A 9,049-nucleotide genomic window follows, 5' to 3' on the forward strand; every position below is an offset into this window, starting at 1 on the left:
TTCACTCCCAGGAACTGGATCTCTCGAGCAGGTCCCTTGACTTTGCTCCTCTTGATGGCGAAGCCGGCCTTCAGGAGAATCTGAATGATCTTCTCTCCCTTCTCAAAGACTTCTGTTGCGGTGTTTCCCCACACGATAATGTCGTCAATGTATTGCAGGTGTTCTGGAGCCTCACCCTTTTCCAGTGCAGCCTGGATCAGTCCATGGCAAATGGTGGGACTGTGCTTCCACCCCTGGGGCAGTCGGTTCCAGGTGTACTGCACGCCCCTCCAGGTGAAGGCAAACTGAGGCCTGCATTCTGCTGCCAGAGGAATGGAGAAAAAGGCATTTGCAATATCAATGGTCGCATACCATTTTGCTGCCTTGGATTCCAGCTCATACTGAAGCTCCAACATGTCTGGTACGGCAGCGCTCAGTGGTGGTGTGACTTCATTCAGGCCACGGTAATCCACTGTCAGTCTCCATTCTCCGCTGGACTTACGCACGGGCCATATAGGGCTATTAAAGGGTGAACGAGCCTTGCTTACCACCCCTTGGCTCTCCAGCTCACGAATCATCTTATGGATGGGGACCACAGAGTCTCTGTCGGTGCGATATTGCCGACGGTGCACTGTTGCTCGGGCGATCGGCACCTGTTGTTCTTCAACTTTCAGTAGTCCCACAGCAGAGGGGTCGTCTGAGAGTCCAGGCAAGGTACTCAGTTGTCTGATGCCTTCTGTCTCTAGAGCAGCTATGCCAAAAACCCAGCGGTATCCTCTTGGGTCTTTGAAATACCCATTTCTGAGATAGTCTATGCCCAAAATGCATGGGGCCTCTGGACCAGTCACAATGGGGTGTTTCTGCCATTCTTTCCCAGTTAGACTTACTTCAGCTTCCAGTACAGTCAGCTCCTGGGATCCTCCTGTCACCCCAGAAATGGAAATGGGTTCTGCTCCCACGTACCTTGATGGCATCAGAGTACACTGAGCACCGGTATCAACCAGAGCCGTATATCTTTGTGGGTCAGATGTTCCAGGCCATCGGATCCACACAGTCCAGTAGATCCGATTGTCCCTTTCCTCTACCTGGCTAGAGGCAGGGCCCCCCTATTCCTGGTCATGGCATACATTGCTCTCTTCTTGTAAATATGTTTCTGAGGTTCCTTCAAGAGGATCAGTCATATCGTCATTCCTGTACCGTCTGGAGTTCTGTGCACGAGAGACCGGAGCAACATTGATTCTAGATGGGCTCTTTGTGGTAGGTGTTTCTCTTTTCAGTTCACGTACCCGGGCTGCTAAGGAGGAGGTGGGTTTTCCATCCCACTTCCTCATGTCTTCTCCATGCTCCCGAAGAAAAGACCAGAGGTTACCTCGGGGTGTGTATCCTCTCTCCCTGGCTGGGGAGCGCCTGCTCCTAATGGCAGAGACTCTCATTGGCTCTGGCTGGATATGGTAAATTTCTTCCTTAAGTTCTTTTTTCAGTTTCTGATGGCCTTCTTCAATCAAGTTCCGGACTTGCTCAGCCAGTCTTGTTTCCACAGATGAGACATGGGTACGAACTGGGGCAGTGACAGTGTCCTCGTAAATTCTTAGTTTATTAGCCAAGACACCTACCCTGTCCTCACCTTCCCTCCAATGCAGTGTTGCCAGGTAACGTGAGTACATCTCGGGTCCAAGCCGTGCAAATCTCAACCACATCCGTGATGTGCACTGGACACCATCTGGGTTTTTAGGAAATCTCTCATCTTCTGAAAAAATGATTTCCAACACAGCCAATTCCCTCAGGCATCGGATACCTTGTTCTATTGTGTTCCATTTTCCTTGGTGCACTTGGAGGTCTTCTTTACAAAGGTATCTATCCTTCACACTTGTTAGCAGTCGCTGCCAGAGGCTGAGAGGTTCTTGGCTTTTCCCAATCCCCTGGTCAATGACCACATCCCGGGACAACGATCCCAGTTGCCTGGCCTCACTTCCATCCAGAATGGTGTCATTGGCTGCAGCGTCCCAGATGCGGAGCAGCCAGGTCAGGATGGACTCATTGGTCTGGCGGGTGAATTCCCTTCGCAGGTCACGCAGCTCACCCAGAGATAGAGAGCGAGTGATGATTTCTGGCTCTGTCTCTTCTGCTGATTGTGAAGGTCCTGCTGCACCCTCATCAGTCACTATGCGGACTGATTTGGTCCTTGATTTCTTCTTCTGAACGGGGGCAACTGCTACTGGTTTAGGCTGTTCCGGTTCGGTGATGGTTTGTGTGGAGATGCTGATGGCACCCTTAGTCCCTTTCTCCTCTGTGACAGTCTGCGTAGATGTGGACACTGTTGCCTCACTTTTGGCTTCTTTCTCCTCTGTGACGGTCTGTGTAGATGAGGACACTGTTGCCTTGCCTTTGGTTCTTTTCACCTTTGTGACACTCTGTGTAGACACTGATATCGTTGCTCTGCTTCTTTTTCCCTCTTCCTCTTCCTTCAGAACACGCTGTATCACACCATGTAGTGTTTTGATTCTAAGCATGGTGCGGGCCGTGCAGAGAAGACAAAGCAGGACTAACAACAACATCATGCTGTCCTTGGCATCCAGAGGGTATTCCATATTTTCAAAAACTGCTGTGTCATGCCTGAAAAGCTGGAAAAAATCATTCTTCACCCCTCCCCACAGGGGCTGGGTGAGATTGTTGAGGCCCCAGATGTAGCATCCTAGACCAGAACAAGAAAACAAAACTGGGTGTATATTCTGAATAATGTTCATTGCCTCAGAGTTTATCAAGCAATGGACATAATAGACTACTAAAGCAATTTTAGTACCATACCCTGGTCTACGCAGGAGCATTAAGACTGGCAGATAGTACCCCAGTTGTGGAAAAATATAGAGAGATAGATATAAGACACATGTAAGCATGTTGAGCATCATAGCGAACAGGTGTCTTCTTCAATACAAAATTGTAATTCTGACTTTTCTCAGTGCCTTGTGCCCCACGTTGGGCGCCAAAAATGTAGTAGTTTCAAGGCAAAACAAATGAGAGGCTCCAAGTCAGAGATACAATTTAATAGGAAAAAAAGAAAAAAAAGGAAAGAAAGTAAAATAAAATCAATGCAATAATACAAAAGACCACTGACAGAGTCAGAATACAACCTGAGCGTAGTGATGGAAGCAGTCCAGATGAGGTGGTCTTCCTGAAGCAGTGATCCTGTAGAAAAAGTCTGGTAGCTCGGGTCCTCTGGGAATCCAGTGGGTAAGCGCCCCTCTGGTGTTCAGAGTCTCAGCTTATATCCAGGCTGGAATGCTTGGTTTCTCCCTCTGGGCGGAGCATCCCACAATGGGATGGTGAGTCATGTGATAAGGCCTGATGGGCCCATTAACAGGAGGTAGTCCAGGAGGGGATTATCTGTGAGCTGTGTAGCAAAGGTGCTGATGGCCCATTAACAGAAGATAAGCCAGAGTGGAGGAGGCAGGGGGCACTGCCTCACCTGGTTTCAACAGTTCTTGAAGATGGTGATAGAATATACTTCAACCCAGGACACCCCCACCCTCCCCCAGGGATAAGACTTCAAAAGCAGCAGCAGTTCCAGTGTGTTTCAGCGATCTGAAAACTTGAAATTGAAGCCATTGTCAAGTTACCTGGTTTTGAAAATCTGAAAATAACTAAAGAAACATTGTTCAGAAAAGAAAAAGCTCCTCCATCAAATGTCTTATCTGGAAGCTTATGCTACCTGAATCCATCTTTTTGTAGATGAAATTCTCCACGTGGTAGAGTTGATAAAAAAAAAGTCTCAGCCTTTGCAGGAAAACTAGATTTTTAAAGAGGGCGCCTTAAATTTTGGTAAAACAAGGAATACTTCAGTGCATTTCATTTTTGGTTATTTGTTTGTATTTTTGTGTTTGTTTTGAACTTTTTGCTTGTTTGTTTTGATTTTTTAAAAATCATTTTGGTCATGTTCTTCAGTGTGGTTTTCTCTTCCTCAAGATGATGTAGGGTGTGTGGGAGGCAGGAAGGGCCACTGCCATTTCCCAGGGTAGCTGCTGGATCCATCCACTGTTGAATGAAGTGGTGTGGTGAAGTTGTGGAGCCTTGGTAGGGTGGGTACTAGGGCATGAGCTGCACTCATTTCTGTGGGCCTTGGCACTTCTCCTGCTGATTTGGCACTTGAAGACCTGGCTAGAGCTTTCTGAGCAGTGCAGAAGTGTTGGGGAACTGCTGGTGGATTGATGGCTGGCTGTAGGTTGGACTTAACCAGTGACTGTCTTCTGAGACCTGATGGTCAGGCAGTGCCTGACCTTGTGTTGTCTCTAACTCCATTCTTGGCACCTTGACCCATGTGGAATAACACCACGTAGCAGCGGGAATAGGTATTTGTACTTCCATGCATCGTTGCACTGAGTGTTTCCAGGCTCTCAGCTTTGGCACACAGCAGGCACTGGATTGGTTTTACCTCTTTTCCCAGAACTGGTGGGGCCCTTATGAAAAGCAGTGTTGGCTCTGGAGCTGTGTGCTCCTTCCAAGTGGAAACTCCTGAGCAGGTCAGCTGCTTTCTGGCATGGGGTGGCTCAAGGAAATGCCAGCCTGCCCTGGGACCCGGCACAATCTCTAGAGGAGGATCTTATCTGTAAATTACAGCAGAGGGGAGGATTTAGTCTCCCAGTTACAGCATGTAATTGGTTATGCAAACATTGATGAAACACGCCCCGCGTCAGGGCTGCATACAAACACAGCAGTCAAGGCGTGAGGTGAGACCAAGGCTGTGGTGGCCAACTGTAGAGGAACTTCCAGGCTCCATCTGACACCATCCCTGCTGCAGCTGGGCTGGGCTGCACTGGAGTGATCCCGGGTGCAGGAGCAATGAGCAAAACCTCCTGGCACTGAAGTTACGCCTTGAGAAAGACGCTGCAGGGAGAGGGTGAGTGCTGGTGCTGAAGAAATGCATCGGGGTTTGCATTCTTGGGGTACCAGGGGTGGATTTCTGCCCTGCCCACTTCCTCCAGAGGCTCCTCTGTTCCCTGGTAAGCCCTGAGGATGTCTGCATCCCTCTGCAGCTTGGAAGTGCAAGGCAACTGCTGTCCCCGGCAGGCAGCCAGAACACAGCTTTCTAGAAATAAGCCCAGCAGATGGGAAATGTGGCCTGACTGCAGGTATCACATTCAGCTGCTGGGGTGGGAGGCTCCTAGGAAAAAAAAAAGAAAGGGAAAAAAAAAAAAAAGATCTTCTAAAAGGTCTCTTGTGGCCACGTGAGCCTGAGAATCCCTGCAAGGCTGGAAGTGTGGTGGCTGATCTATGGGCTCTGGTTAGACAATGTTTGTGGTATTTGCAGCTGGCAGGCCTCTCACTTTGGAGGGAGGTTGATGATATATCAGCTCCCAGACAGCAGTCCCAAAGGCATGGCCAGGCTAGATTTGTGTTACCTCGATATTTTTGCCCCGAGGATGTTTTGTAGCTGTACCCTACAAGTGGAAAGGGTGTTTGTGTACAGGGTGTTCACCACGTTCTGGGTGCATATGGGAATCAAGGTGCAACTTCCCATAAGATCTTATTTTAAAAGAAGAATGGAAAGCAAAACTGAAAGCACAGCCCAGTGGGAAAGGAGGGCATGTACTAATATGTGCCCTTGTGCCCCAGCTCCCACAGTGGCCCTGGCACAGTTGTGCCTGGCCCAGGAGAAGAAACCTCTTGCAAAAACCTCCACCCAGCAGCACCAGCCCCACTAAACAGGCGAGAACAGGGGAAAAAAATTAGAACTCCTGGGGTGCCCCTGCATAGGGAAAATTGCCCACTGAATGGTTTAAAGGCTTTTGCTGTTTAAATCACCCCTTGCACATGGGGCACATTGCTTTTAGTGAGTCCATCTCCTGCTGCCCCACTCACCCAAGAGTTAAACCTTGATTTAGGCTTTTTCTGAGAAAATGATGAAAGAATTCCCACCCTGGATTTCAGACAAGTGACTCCAGGAGCTGTGCCACTGCCTCTCCCCTTTCCTGTAGCATCCATGGCCAAGCTAGGGTTAGTGCCAGCAAGGAGCAAGGAGCAAAGGTGTGGCCCCAGAGCAGGTAAAGGCCCTGCCCCACACAAGCATTTTTAAAGATAAATCTACTGCCCAAGAGAAGCAGATGAGTAGCGAAGCCTGCCTGCAGAACAATAAAAAAAAAAAATCCCCTTTTGCATTGGAAAATGATTGGAGGAAAGGCTCCAATGAGCAGCACAGATAAGAAATGTAGGTGAAATGGTGCTTACCACATCTGCACAGCATGCCTAACCTTTGAATTCACTGTGGCTACTAAATTTTCCTGACTCACACGATTCCATTAGCATTTATAGCATGATAATAGGAAATAATTATTTTACCCAATCTCATTATTCTTAATTAAAAAAAAAAAAAGTATTTTTCTTTTTTCACAGCATTTTCTGTGCTTCATATAGGACTGTCCTCCTGCCAGGCCAGAATACACTCCCACTAGGGCCAGGGTGCACCAGTCTGCAACTCTTATCTGCATCCACTGGCACTGCAAGGTTCCTTCCCCAGAGTTCCCACCCTGACTACAAGTCCTTTTTATCCCATGCATTTGTTATTGCAGCAGTAATTGTTTTTTTTTTACTTCTCTTTTCATGGAAAAAAAATTAGAATTTTGTTTCTATTTTCTTAATTTCCTTTGCCAACATTCAAATGGTATCACTTTGCTGCAGTTACATGGAATGGGTCTCCTCAATTTGCTGCTCCATTCCTTGATCTAGGTGAATTTTTCTCGGTTGGGATCATGTGGGTGAACTGGGAAGAGCTTCTTCTCGTAGGGCTGGGATCTGGAGATGTTTCCTAAGGTGAGAGAGGTCAGTCAGAGGCAGGTCACTGCCTCTCCAGCCTCCCTGAGCACACCTTGTCAAAGCCAAGCCACAGGTGGCCTGGCTTAGGTGGCATCTGTTTATCAGCAGGGCATTTGGAGATATGAAGTCTATCACAATATTTGAAAAGCTCGATAAAGGAACAGATGGCTTTGATAGGAGATGATGTGGCTAATGAAATGAGGGTTAACACTTCAACTGAGAAACAGTTTTAGCTGGTTTTTAACAGTTTTAATTGTATTTAATACATGCCTCGAGGTGTGGAGCAGCTCCAGTGATTGCTGCTGAGTGATCCCTGGGCCCATTTTCCCTGCTGCTCCTCTTTCTGGGTAAGCAGCCTTTCTTGCCAGGCCTCACTCCACCTTTGGAGCAGAAAGGAGCAGGACAGGAGAAGAAGGTGGCAAATATAGTTTCAGAAGACATGTATTGCCCAGAAATGAAAGCAAACTCAAAGCAATTCCATTTTCCTCATCTTTGTGTACCTTTTCCTTCCCACAAAAACAGTCTAGTTTTTTTCTGAACCTGGACCACAGCCAGCCTTCATTGGTAATTTCACCCTGGCATGGACAGCAACGAGAGGGCCATGAGGTTGCTTTGCTTTGCAGGATGAGGGTCGTGGGAGAGGGGCTGCTCCTCCCACGGTGCCCCACGAAGAAATCATTGTAGAAAATATCTCCAAGGACCCATGTAACATCACCCCATTGATGGCTGATGCTTTCCTGCGTCTCTCTTGCTTCCCTCACTGGGTGGGCTCCAACACATGCTTGCTGTCCTCAGGCTGTGCCCTTTTTTCAAGCTGTGATTTTTTAAATTTGTAATAGGTTTTTGGTGGGCCTGTCAGCATCATGCGTTTTCCAGCACTCAGAGGGACACCATCTGCTCAAAAAGGAGCTGTGAACAAAATGTCTCAGACACTCAGAGTTTACCAAAAATGAAATTGCCTTAAAATCCCATATGGTGTATTGTTTCCCTTCCAGCACTGGCTGACAGCAGAGGTGAAGTGACTAAGGCAGTTTCTGATTAGTTGCTGCATTTTCCTTTCTGGACAAAATCACTGTGGCTGAGCACTGTCACTTCTCACCTGTTTGACAGAAGGTTTTCTTCAGCCTCAGCTGCTGAAAGTCAGAGGGTACTTGGATTCAAAGACCTCCCCTCTACTACTTTTAAAATGAGCTTCCTTGACTCTTGCTGTCACAAGAAGCCTTGCAGGGTGGGATGTGGTTAATGCTGATACCTCAAGCATATTTTTTTTCCAGGCAGCCAATTTTGGGGCCTCTCTTGGTGACATGGAGGCCACAGCAGCTCCTTGCCTGAGGAAAGCCATGCCTGGAAGTCACCTGGGGCTCCTGAGCGCGGCAATGGAGCAGTGTCAGGTGCATGCAGAGGGGAAACCTAGCCAAGATCTCTGGATTTTGTGGGGTTGCAATAAAAGCAAATGCTGCAAGGAAACATTTATTAGTTCAGGGTAACATAAGATTTGAAATACCAAAGCAGGAAGAATGTTATTTCAGCTCTAAAAATAGCCCCCTCAGCCTTTAAAACATGGAGAAGCATACACAGTACATGTCTTTCTGTGGGAGCGTCTGTCCTCTCCTTTGATGATGCAGCCACTTTGGTAAGGGCTCAGGGGACCTGCTGGTGCAGTGCTTGCTCCGAGGATCAGCACTCTGAGGGGTTTTCATTCCTCGGGGATCAGAGACACGAAATCTCTTCAGAGTGTTCCATGAGGGCCACAGCTGCAGGGTGAAGGAGTGCTGCTTGCTCGAAGGGCAGCCCACGAAATCCTGATAAACTGCTGATGTGTAACTCAGCTCAGTTCTGGGGGCTGACATGGATTTAGGCATCTGTCTGTTTTGTGTTGGTTCATAAGTGATGGCACCAGGACAAAATTTTGACTAAGTGCTACCTTATTTGGATTTTAGGAAAACAAACAAGACAGTCGCTAAATAACATCAGTCATCCTGACAGAGAGAGATGGGAGGAAGAGGAAAAAGAAGGGATAGCATTCGCGTGGACTTAATCCCGTGAAGATCACAGAACGAAGCGACCCCTCCACCCCAGGAAACACTCCCAAATGGTTATCACCGAGCTGTTTTGCTGGGACTGTTTCTCCTCAAAATTCCAAACACAGAGATCCTTTACAGAGATCACAAAGCCCACCACTCGGTGTAGGAAAGGGAAAAGGGCTGAAAGCGGCTCTTCCTGGGCTCTCTTGCTACTGAGCGGCTGCTTCCCTGAGGCCTTACAA

The sequence above is a fragment of the Chamaea fasciata genome, unplaced genomic scaffold (assembly GCF_029207755.1).
Source record: "Chamaea fasciata isolate MVZ Bird 193981 ecotype frontalis unplaced genomic scaffold, bChaFas1.0.hap1 SCAF_6, whole genome shotgun sequence".
NCBI classification, from domain to species: domain Eukaryota; kingdom Metazoa; phylum Chordata; class Aves; order Passeriformes; family Sylviidae; genus Chamaea; species Chamaea fasciata.